Genomic DNA, 12,904 nt, shown 5'->3' with positions numbered 1-12,904 from the left:
TCCAAAGGGACAGGAAACATTGCCATATATCATCTATTTTGGAAGCTTTATTATCCCCATGATGTTCCAAATTGAAGGTAGCTTGACTTTCTGAAGGCTGTCTTACTAGAACTTTGTAAAGATAGGGAAACAGAAAGAGGAGGAGGAAAGAATTACATATGTCAACCTCCCTCCTTTCCACCTCAACCACTCTTATCTTTGGGAAGAGGAAGCATAACACTCTTTCCACACTCTCACACTGCAAACTACAGAGCATCTCCCCGTAGCTTGTTATCTTCTACGTTGAGTTGTGTGTTATATTTCACTTAAATGAACTTGAATAAAATAAGGGATGTGGCTGGTGCATAATCTGAATTGCCCCAGGCAGATCTTTCTTTAGGTCACCTGGATAATAGAAAGAATACTGGGGTGGACATATATGTGAGTGTGTTTAGCGTAAACAAGGAGGTTTGGAAGGATACACCCAATGTGATAACTTTACAGAAGAGAAGTAGGAAAACCAAAACTGAGGGTAGGGAGGAGGTTAACTGACATTTCAGTTTCCTTTATTTATAAGAATAAAGTAATTATGTATTATAATAGGAAAAAAAAAAAAAAACTAAGTGAAAGGTATTTCCAAGGTAGTCTTGCTCTGAAGTATTGTGTTTATACCAAGCCCTTAAGTCAATACTCCCAGAATGGACTCTGCAGGTGTATGTGCTTGGGAAATACTAATGATGCTGTTAAAGGATCATCTTCCCCATCTTCCCCTCAAATCTCAGATCCTACCAAAGACTTCAGGTCTGCTTGCAGATATTTAGACAAATGAGTTGATAAGGGTTAATGATAATGGCCATTTAATTCTGTCCATTTAATTTAATTCTGGATTAATTCTGGGTGTTTCAAGGTCTTTGAGTGTTTTTAAGGAAGCCTTTCTTTCTATTCAGCTAATCCTATTGTTATTTCCAAACTATAAATATATGAGTAAATCCCACAATAATTTACTACCTCTGTGATAATCAGGACTTCTGTGTCATAGTAGAATCAGTATAAGAGTGTCAAAAGGAAAGGACAACTCTGTTTTTAGGCAGTTTATTACCTACAAAGTATAACTGAAAACTTTCTTTCTGAAACCTTCCTGGAGATAAAGTAACATAAATTGATTGGAGGTGGAGAGAAATAGTAGAGATTTAGAACATTCAGCTCATCAATTCAGCTTCTTAAACTTTGAAAAATTTCAAGAACCTATCAAAAATATAAGACTTTTCCTTTCTCCCTAAGTGTATTTATTTTTCTCGATTGTTTTAGTCCTTTTTATTTGCCTGTGCGGTAAGACCATCCAAAATATTCTGATGAAATTATTAATTTATCTAAGATAACTTTAGATTTACCTTGACCTTCCAACTGTTTTTGACACTTACTTAAATATAGCCGTGATAAAGGATGGAGGCGTGGTGGGAGAAAATACTCAGTTTCCTTCTGTTGTTGTTATTGATGATTGCTTTTATTGATTTCTGAAATACCTAAAATGATCCACAGTGAGAGATATGTAGGCCTCTTTCCCCTCCGCTGAAGGTGTTCTCAGAAGAACTCTTTAAAAAGCATCCTACATGCTAATTTCTACCTCAATCTTTATCTGCTTCATGAGGACCCCAATTTGCAACACATCTTAAGCAATGTCAAAAGACAAATGACATCCTGGAAAATAACATTCACAGTACTTAACACAGATAAAGGACTAAGGAAAAGAGCAACCTAAATAGAAAAACAGGCAACAGACATAAACAGACAATGTATATAAAATACATAGGAAGAGCCCTTACACCTATGTCTAGATGTTCCTCTTTAAAAGAAAATTGAAATTTAAAACTATACCAAAATACTCTTTCTAAACTATCATATTTGATGTAAGTGTAGAAGTTTAATAATACATTATATTGTTAAGGCTGTGGGAAAATAGGCAGATTCATATATTGATTGTGAGAATGCAAACTGATTCAACCATTATGGGAAGGAGTTTTGTAATATCTAAATAAAACTACATGTGTTTAATTTTTGACACAGCAATCTCACTTCCAGGAATTTACTATGAAGATACAATGCCAACAATATGAAAATGCATATGCACAAGGTTGTTTTTCCTTGAATGGTTGGCAATTGCAAAATACTGTAGACAACTTAAATGTCCATCTATGGAATATTGGTTAAAGCAAATACAGCATGTTCACACATTGTTAGTATAATGCTATCATAAGAAAAAATGGGGGAGATCTTAATGAACTGATATTGGGTGCTCTCCTCTATGAATGAAGTTCAAAAAGCAGAGTACAAAAGAGCACATGTAGTATGTTAGTTTTTTAGTGTAGGAAAGAAAGGGAAATAAGAAAATACACATGCTTTTGCTTATTTGTGCAAAGAGAAACCTCAGAAGCATAAAGCAGATATCAATGATACTGGTTAACTTTCACTGGTAGAAATGAAGTTGAAGGATTTGAAGTAAAGGACTACATTTGTTTGCATAAGACTTTTCATATAGCATTGACTTTGGGAAACTCTGATGCTTTACATTCTCAAAAATTTACAAGGAAAAGAAACAAATAAAATAGAATACAAACAGAAATAAATGAACTTAATTGTACTTCAAATAAATACATTACCACAGTAAAAGGAAATAAGAATTAACTCAAATAACTTTCAAATACATTTTTGACTATTGTTGCGGAAAGATAATTGAAAACAAAATCTTTCAACCCAGAAAACCCTCCATGAAGGTAGTAGGGGGAAGAAGAGTTTTACTATTGAATAAACATTAAACTAGAATGCAGTATGCATCACAGGCAGTCCACTAAGATATTGCAAAGACAGGAAGGAATCACTCTTTTCTATAACCAAGTAGCTAACACCCATCTCATACATATTCTCCAGATAAGCACTAACTAGTCCTCAAGAAAAAGGAATTGATAGCACCATTTATCACATATGGTTCATTCTAAATTTACCTGGAAATTGGGGTAACTATCTGTGTTAGTTAATTGGTCTTATACAAAAGAAAAATAAACTTCTCCTATCTTTATGAAAGGAGGTAGGTTTGCAACTTGGAGCCAGGTGTCAGCTAAAGTTAGGATTCTACCCTTCCACAGAAAGGGGTTTTATTTCCCCTAATGTCTGTTTACATTTTAAAAGTAACTCCCTTGATGGTTTTTTTTTTCTTTATATTTCTAGCTCCTTGAGAAAAACTTTCCTGGATTGTAAAACTGGGAAGAGGCTTTAAAAAAAAAAACTTACATACATTAACAGCTACTAGTTTACAAAAGAAAATGTTCTAAGAAAAGGGAGAAGGGGTACGTTTCTGTCCTTATTTTTATCAGGAGAATTAAATTAAGCCTCTTATTTTTAATTTTTATTTGTTTTTATGCTATCAGTCTAAAGACAAAAATAACTGTAAACAAATACTAATCTATGGTTATTAGTAGGTTTGTTTTTCACAGTGATATGAGCAGCAATTCTGAAATTGCTTTTTGTGTTTTCCATGACTGAGAGAATAAGCACATATACTAAGGATAATGGGAGCCATGTTTCTCAAAGTTTGGGAAGGGACTTACAAATAATGAAGGGAGAATATTTAGAATGCATTATATGGTGCTGATTTGGAATTTGAGGTATCAGTATCAGCTCATGGTTTTAGTATATAAAGGTAGATATAGAAGAAGATATAGGGACATGCTTATATCTGCATCACACACTGAAACTTCCTAGCTCTGCCATGGAGAGAGCCTAGATGAAATAATGCTCCAGTGGCAATGTTCATGGTTATAAAACCACGTTGCCTTTAAAGGAGCCTGGTCTCCTTGGAAAAAATGCTGATTACAGAGATGGAATGAAGAAGTACAAGAAAAAGCAGAAACATCTTTTTGATTCAGAAAAAAAAAGGAAATGCTTGAAGAATGTGAGAATGTGTCAAGAAAACACACTAGTTAGCTTGAAGAGATTCTCACTAGCTAAATTCTAGACAACTTGAGAATCAAAATTAACACAGAGAGTAATGGATTATAATTTGAATGAAATAACAATCTATGTGTCCATAATGATATAAATCTGTAAAATGAGTAGATGACTACATGGAGGAGAATGGAAAGCTCTTCTGCACAGGTACAAAGAATGACAGAGATAAGAAAATCAATTATTAGAATTGTCATTTATCTTGGCAAGAATCACCAATGGATGCTAAAACAATAGGGGTAAGTTTGGTGAGAAACAAGAGTTCTCAACTATTTCCCCACAAATTACATATTAAATGTAGGAGTAAAATCAGTAATTGTAAAGTAAAAAAATTTGATAGATACCAACCTACCCTAGTGAACAAAGTTAATATAATCAATGAGGAGACATACTGACATCATGAATCTCTCTCTCTCTCTCTCTCTCTCTCTCTCTCTCTCTCTCTCTCTCTCTATATATATATATATATATATATATTTGTATATGAATAAGCCTGTTGAATAAACCTGTTGCTTGAATAACTTGAGAATAAACCTGTTGCTTATCTACTTTTAATTAGTATCTGCAAACCTCTAACTCCTAATTTATCCCTTCCCCCTGTCTTCCTCTGTCCCTGGTAATTATAAGTTTGTGATATGATACACTAAACAGGGAATCATCACTTCTGTGATGATACTGCCAAACATGCATAATGTTAATCTAATCATAAGAAAAATTCAGAACCCAAATATATAGGTGCTGGCTTCGGCAGCACATATACTAAAATTGGAATGATACAGAGAAGATTAGCATGGCCCTTACACAACGATGACATGCAAATTTGTGAAGCAGTCCATATTTTTTAACTACTATACATAAAATAAACAACAAGTTTCTACTGTATAGCACAGGGAACTATATTCAATATCTTGTAGTCACGTTTAGTGAAAAAGAATATGGAAAGGAATATATGTGTGTGTATATATATATATGACTGAAACATTATGCTGTACACCAGAAATTGACACAACATTGTAAAATGACTATACTTTAATTAAAAAAAAAATAGGCTAAAGTTCAGTTCCAGATTAATGGCCACTACAGAATTTTTAGACTGGGGGGAAAATACAACAACTACAAAGAACATAACAGGGACAATAGATAAAATGTGACTATAATTAAGAATTAGATAATAAAATTGTATAAATGGTAAGCCACTTGATTTTGATAATTGTATGAGAACACTCAGTTTCTTAGGAAATATACATTGTAGCCATTGTAGCTTATTGGGATAATGCATCAATACAGGAAACTTATTCTGAAGAGGTTTAGGAAATATATATTATACAGCTATTTTCTAAATTATTATATCAATATTACATATAACTAATAATAAATAAATATATAATATATTATATATGATTATTTTCTAAAAATGTGTATCCTCACACACAAAGACACAAAGAGACTCATAAGTCAAATGGGGCAAAACATACACAACTGATGAAACGGGTAAAGTATAAATAAGGATCCTTTTACTATTCTTGCAAATTAACTGTGAATATGAAATTACATCAAAATAAAAGGTCATAAAAGTTATATTTTGATAAATAAAATATGGTTTATATACCCAGACCTGTTTTCTAGCATATACATTTTTAGCAACAGATTACTGTATTAGCTGCCTGTTCCTCAGAGCCATTAAGAATAACAAAAATAATAACCAATAATCATTGAGCACCTACTACACAGCAATCATAATCGCTCTTTATCTGCATCATATATTTCCCACAACACCCTTATAATACAGGTACTAGTATCTTCATTTTACAGGAAGGGTTTTTAAAAAGATTAAATAATTTTCCACAGGTCACTGAACCAGATTGACAGAAAGAATATTTGAATTCTAAGGCCCCAGGTCAACACTGCAAGGATTAAACCTTTGCTTCTTTCTAGAATTGGTTTATTTTCCCACTGTGGTAGAATGAAAAATAATTTATAGATCAAATAGACAAAGGGGTATGGTTAAGTGAAACCTATTATTTACTAGGTATATTTTGGAATTCTGGAAATTTGGAAAGGCAAAGGACCTAGAAATATTTAGATGGTAGCAGACTAATGGTTATGTTCCGAATGCTTACATTTTATTTTTTGTCAAAGAGGAAAAGCAGGATTATCGACCTCCCAGCTACCTAAACAGCAAAGTTTAAGGAGGTATCTATGCAAACAAATTTACCCACAAATGCTTCAGAATACACAGAAAACTACTTTTCAGTAGCACAACATTAGATGTGTTAGAATCCATTTCTTCCATCTCTTCTACTGCATCTCCTAGTGTCTGCACAGTACTAAGTGCTATGTAATCCCACACCCAAACATCAATTTGTTATTTAGATATGAAGAAGAAAAATATTCTAATAGCTAGAAACATATCATAATATAAAAATAAATTTATATATATATATTAGCAGAAAGATCCATTTAATCAAGAATGAGAGGAGGTTAGAGGGGGGAAAGACAAATGTCCACATATGTTACTAACAATTATTTTTGCTTTACACTATATTTTAGAATTGCTTTAAATTACATTTTTGAGGAATTATCCACATAATGACAATAAGGGTCACTCAGTCATTCATTATTAACTCACTCATTTAATATTTGTTGAGTGCTTACTATACATCCTTTTCTCCTTTGATTTTCATTTTACTCAGTTCTATCAAACATATAGGAAAAGCAAACTTTCAGAATTGTCCCCTCTAGTTCCTTATATTTTCTAAGCCTCCCGTATGTTTTTGACTCATATTTTTCTCCTCTGTATGCAATTCAAGCTCACCTGACATTGTCTGACAGCACTTTGTGACCGCACACAAGGAATGAGTCCTGAGGCCCTCAGGATCTAATTGAGAATATCATGCCCAACCATATATGCCAACATTGTATTCAAATGTTCTTGGTTTAATTTAGGAGTACAGTTAGGGTTAGCAGAGGACAGGAGAGGGAATAACCTTGCTTATGGCTGTCAACTTTGAGCCTGGGCTTAATATTATGTAGACATTTCAAGAGAAAGAGGATGCCAGGAGAAGGAACTCTTCTGAGAGATACAGTTAATCTTCAAATAGAATTCCAGTTCAGGGAAGCAGGATTAGACCTAAGGAAATCTGAGTCTCAACAACAGTCACTTTCAGGTACAAATCAGAAAGTTAACAAGGGCAGCAATCTGAATGTTATCTAGGAGGACAAGAAAGAAAATTCACCTCAGAAGAGAGAGAGAGATGACCAAGTGGAACCTAGGTCCCATTGCTTGGGATCAAGCAGGAGAGAGGAAATCTACACTTGAACATGACACCCAGATCTCTGCAGAGGCTCCAAGTGATGAGGGACTTGTCACCTTCCAGGCATTGCAGCCATGAGTTTAAAACTGCACCATTCTATTTCCAAATCCCACTTATTAATGACTGGGGTCTAATCAATTAAGTGAATGATTATTTTTTAGACATACAATGTGCCCAACACTGTACTGAGATGTTAGGAAAGATTAAAAAGAAAGGATAAAGATTCATGCTATAGTCTTCTGTTTTCAAATATATGAAATAACTACAAATTTTGGCCAATTAGCCAAAAGGTTTCTTGAACCAAGGAAGGAAAATTATCTTTCAAAATGTAAGACCTGGAGATCAGCAGTGTGTTTGTGCCACTACAGTAAGTTTACTTTATACAAAAGATCCTATATTTTGGGGAAAAAAAAAAAGAGTGGAACACATCAATTTACAATTACTTTCTTATTCATGTGTTTCTCACAAACTTAGTATCTCACATAAATAAATCTCCTATAAATGTATAATTTTTGGAATGGGGAAAATTGAACTCAAACTTTCTTCTAGTATGTCATATTGTAGTTTCTGTTATGATGATGGATGTTTTTAATCCAGTCACTTTAAATTAGTTATGTTTCATTTTCATCTATAACTCTTGAAATATCTTTCAGTTAGGGGCCAGGATAATTCAGTACAAAATAGCTCAAATGACAAATGGTCTAAGGCAAAGTGCTTTACTGGTATGAGAAACCACGTAGGATGGCAAAATTAACTTTTTAAATATACTCTTTTTGTTTTGAGCGTACAAGTTTTAAAATGTTTCTGCATATTATACTGAAATAATGACATAATTATTTTAACTCTTCTAGTACTTATAGTGACAAATTTATTCCTAGTTAATTCATTCATTTTTACGTAGGGACTTCCATAGGATTGTACTTTAATTCAGTATTAATCAGGCTATTATTTGAAAGTGTTTCCAACTCAGCAATAAATGGTGGTGATTTAGTTATAATTAAATAGAAATGAGTGTGTGAAAGCCTAATGAAGTTCAGAGAAGTATTCATTATGTTTCAATACATGTATATTAACTACTCTCCCAATAAATTGTTATACCTCTATTGTAATTAACTAGGAATTAACTCATTTAATTTTTAAAAAAACAATTTCTGGTCTCAGAATCCTTACTTTGTTATATATCCACTGAAAACCTAATTGAGAGTGCAGAAACACATCTTGTAATGAATCAAAACAAAAAAAATTATTGTAGCATTACAAGTGAATTATAATCGACTGAAATTGTTTGTGGAATCATGATGGATCTGTAGCATCCAACATTTGTCTGCACTGCATGTCTCTGATACTAAATATTGTTACATATTTAGAGTTCAATGCTTTATCAAATATGGTACATTCTATTCCTCTCCTGTCTTTTACTATCTGATATGAAGGGCATTATCACATTAGCTTTTGTCAGTAAGTCATTTTAATTTCTACAGAACGGGGTCTTTTACTTGTTTCCCATTGCTATGTTTTAATGCACTGCCTAGGTGGGCAGTATGTGCCTTTCTTCCCACCCTCCACGGCCCACCCCGCACCAAGTGTGGAAAATGCTAGGAACTAACTAAGTAACTGCAGATTTTTCTTTTGTTTTCTACTTCTTCTCCTTCCTTCCTTTTCTCCTTCTCTTCTTCCTCTCCTCCATTCTCCTCTCTTTCTCCACCTTTTTTATTTTCAGAGTACCTTTATTGATATGTAATCTGTAAACCCTACAATTTACCTATTTAAAGTATACAAGTCAATGTTCTCTAGTATATTCATAGATATGTGCAACTATCACCACAGTACAGTTTAGTTCATTTTCATCGCCTCCAAAAGAAACGCCATAGCCAAACGCTTTGGCTATCATTCCCCCATTCCCCCAACACTCCTGCTTTAACCCAGTCCTGAGCAACCACTAATCTACTTTCTGTCTCCATAGATTTCTCTGTTGTGGACATTTTATATGAATAGGATCATATGATACATGGTCTTCTACGACTGGCTTCTTCCGCTTAGGCTAATGTTTTCAAGGTCCATCCATATTGTAACATGTGTTAGTACTTTATTCCTTTTTATGGCCAAATATTATTCCATTATATGAATTACCATATTTTCTTTATCTATTTGTTAGTTGATGGAAATCTGACTTGTTTCTAGCTTTTTACTATTATGAAAAGACTGCTTATATATATTTATATGCAAGTATATTTTTGTGTTTCATTTCTCATGGTTATATCTGTAGGAGTAGACTTCCTGAGTCATATAGTAACTATATATTTCACATTTTAAGGAAATACCATGCTGTTTTCCAAAGTAATCTCACATTTATATCCTTACCAGTAATGTATGAGGGTTTCAATTTCTCTACATTCTCATAACCCTTGTTATTATCTAAATTTTTGATTATAGCCACTCTAGTCAATGTGAAGTGGTACCTCACTGTTTTGTTGTTGTTGCTGTTTGGTGCTTTTTAAACTTGCAATGCCTTGATGATTAATAGTGTTAAGTATTTTTTCATGTGTTTATTGGCCATTTGTTTATTTTCCATGGAGAAATCTCTTTTCATATCCTTTGCCCATTTTTAAATTGGGTTATTTATTTGTCTTTTATTATTTGGTTGTGTTTCATACATTTAAAACGTAAGTCCCTTATCAGATATATAATTTCCAAATAATTGAATGGCTGCAGATTTTACTTACCCATCAGCCAGTAGCACACAATGCCAAGATTAGTTGTGAATAATGTAATGTATCCCTAGCAAGGATACAGCAATACAGCCTGGGTGACACTGGTTTTTCACCCATTGCCTCTCCGGCATCAACAGAGCTAACTGGACAAGTCAGCCATTATAGTTGAGAAACTTCTAGTTTATTTTTTGGATTCTTCATGAGGCTTTATTTTCCCACCATGATATAGCTTGCATGATGCTTTCCTGGACATGTTTCAATGGGTTGCTGTCTCTTCGACATGCAGTCTGCCAAACTAGACTTCATATTAATCAGTAAGTGACCCTCCTCACTGCAAATGGAATTCTCACTTGCTGGTCCCTACATTCCTACCTGTTACCTTACTAGGTCATCCCAGTGTTTCATCCATCTACACTCATGGCTGGTATGCATATGGAAACAAATTTCTACACTTCTACAGTTTCTCTAGTGACAGGAAACCTTTGATTTATACTTTTCTCTGGTTTTATTTTTCTTAAAAATTGTATCTCAAGTTCCTATTTAAATTAGATAGATTGGTGTAAGATGCTAGTCAAGGTGACACATGCATCCTCTTACAAAATGAAGCACCACAGATGGGAACTTAGTATACTATCTCTAATCTTGGGTGTATATATGATTACATGTAAGGAAATATTATTTAGACTAAAGCAAAGAAAAGCCTGAGTCCTTATCTTTTAGGATATTGTAGTAACTCTGTAGAAAATAAGCAGTGACTTACAAAGTATCTCCTGAAACTTCTGTGTGCTTGTTTACTTTATAACTTGTCACTGCAACTGCTACACCTTCTGAACAAAAAGACTTTCCACAGTTCCTCTCCTGATTAAATAACCTTTCTGCCATGTTATTGACTTTATAGGGCTGCATCTTAGCTTCCTTCAGGCCATTTACTCCAGGCTACCCTTTACTTCCTACAGCAATAACCATTTTTAATTTTGTCAACCAGGCAAGAGATGGCTTGCTGGCAAGAACCCAGCTGCCAAGCCCCTAGCAAATTCTCAGTTCTTCCACTGCAGTCAAAGAGTAATGTAACAGATCAGCAGTAAACTTCTTGTTTTGTTTTCAGATTGACCTATTACTCATATTTCAGGGAAAGAGAAATATGTTCATATTTGAAAAGATGGAGTATGGACACTTTGCCTTAGATAATTTAGGTTGCTTTCCTGGGAGTCAAGAATTCTAAACTACTCATTTCTCTCCCTCAAACCTTTTTCTCCTTCAACTCTCACCACCCATACTTCCTAATGTTATGTCTCACAATGGAAGTTGGAAAATATCCTGTCATATATAGATTGATATTTTCAAACTCCCCAGATTATGTTGAAAACCTAATGTCCAAAGTGATGCTATTAGGAGGTGAGACCTTTGGGAAATTTTAGGTCATGAAGGCATTCTTTGTGAATGGAATTAATGATCTAATAAAAGAACAAAAGAGGTATTTGTTCCTTCTACCATGTAAGGACACAGCAAGAAGCAAGCAGTTTGCAACCCAGAAGAGGGCCTTCACCAGAACCCAATCATGAAGCACCCTTATCTTGGACTTCTGGCCTCCAGAACTATATGTGGTTAAGTATCCAGATTGTGATATTTTGTTATAGCAGCCTAAACAGACTAAGACTGGTCCTTAAAGTTATAGCCACTTTTCTTTTCAGATGAGAAAATAGAGATCACAAATTGAGACTTTGTTTCAAAGCGAAATAATTCATGGAGAAAACCATCTTTATAGATATGAAAGCAAGAGTGTAAAAATCAGAACAAAATATTATTTCATTATATCAAAATAACACGGAACAACATTTTTTGGAAAGACTGAGAGACTAAAGACATCAGATAAATAATAAGTCCATGATAAAGATGTTCTATTATGATTTAATAAAGATAGCAAAGCAATTCGTAATTTTCTGAACCTTCACTGTGGAAAGGTAACTATGAAGTTTATGGTGCAGTCAGGGTTTTTTTAACTTTTTATTGTGAAATACTTATAGACTCTCAGGCAAAGAAACGTACAGGATGGTCTCCTGTATACTTTTCCCAGTCCCAGCCTCTCCTAACATTAACATTTTACATAACTATAGTATAATATCAAGACCAGGTACTTGATATTGGTAATATTCACAGAGCTTACTCAGATTTTACCAGTTACAGATGCACCAATTTGTGAGCGTGTATATACAGTTTTATGCAATTTAATCACACGTATAGCGTCCTATGACTACCACCACATGCTTTCTCCCCATCCTAAACCCTGGCAACCACTAATCAGTTTTGCATCTCTGTAATTTATTTCCTTCATGAGTGTTATGTAAATAGACTCACAGAATAAACTTTTGATTTTATAGTTTTTATTCAGCATAATTTTTTTGAGGTGCATCCAAGTTTTTATCTGTATGAATAGTTCGTTCCTTTTCTTGGTAAGTACTATTCCATGGTATAGATGTGCATTACAGCTTGTTTAAACATTCACTCATTAAAGGGCATCTGTGTAGTTTCCAGTTTTGGGCTATGATGAATAATGGTGCTATGAATACTAATTAACATGCTTCTCTGGGAACACAGTTTTTGTTTCTCTGGGATAAACACCCAGGAGGGGAACTGCCAGGTCATATGGTAAATCCATTTTGTTTTTAAAAGAAACTGACAAGCTATCTTGTAAAAGGATTGGAATGTTTTACATTTCCACAGCAATATATGAGTAATCTGGTTTCTCTACATCCTTTAGTATTATCTTTTTTTTTTTCTATTCCTATAGGTTTGTAGTGATACCTCATCGTGGTTTTAATTTGCATTTTCCTAATCGTAGTTGATGTTGAGTATCTGTTCATATGCTTATTTGTCATGCATATATCCTCTATGGTGAAATGT

At 33.8% G+C, this 12,904-nt stretch overlaps 1 non-coding gene across 1 annotated transcript; it reads left to right on the top strand.

The window, feature by feature from the left end:
• The first annotated feature begins 4,713 nt into the window (after positions 1-4,713).
• On the top strand, positions 4,714-4,820 carry LOC123615944 (U6 spliceosomal RNA). Its single transcript, XR_006723773.1, has one exon. It is a non-coding gene; the product is annotated as a U6 spliceosomal RNA (small nuclear RNA).
• Positions 4,821-12,904: the final 8,084 nt, after the last annotated feature.

Source organism: Camelus bactrianus, chromosome 15 (genome assembly GCF_048773025.1).
Source record: "Camelus bactrianus isolate YW-2024 breed Bactrian camel chromosome 15, ASM4877302v1, whole genome shotgun sequence".
NCBI lineage: Eukaryota > Metazoa > Chordata > Mammalia > Artiodactyla > Camelidae > Camelus > Camelus bactrianus.
Note: the sequence above shows the minus strand (reverse complement) of the source record. Positions and strands in the feature narration are given on the sequence as shown.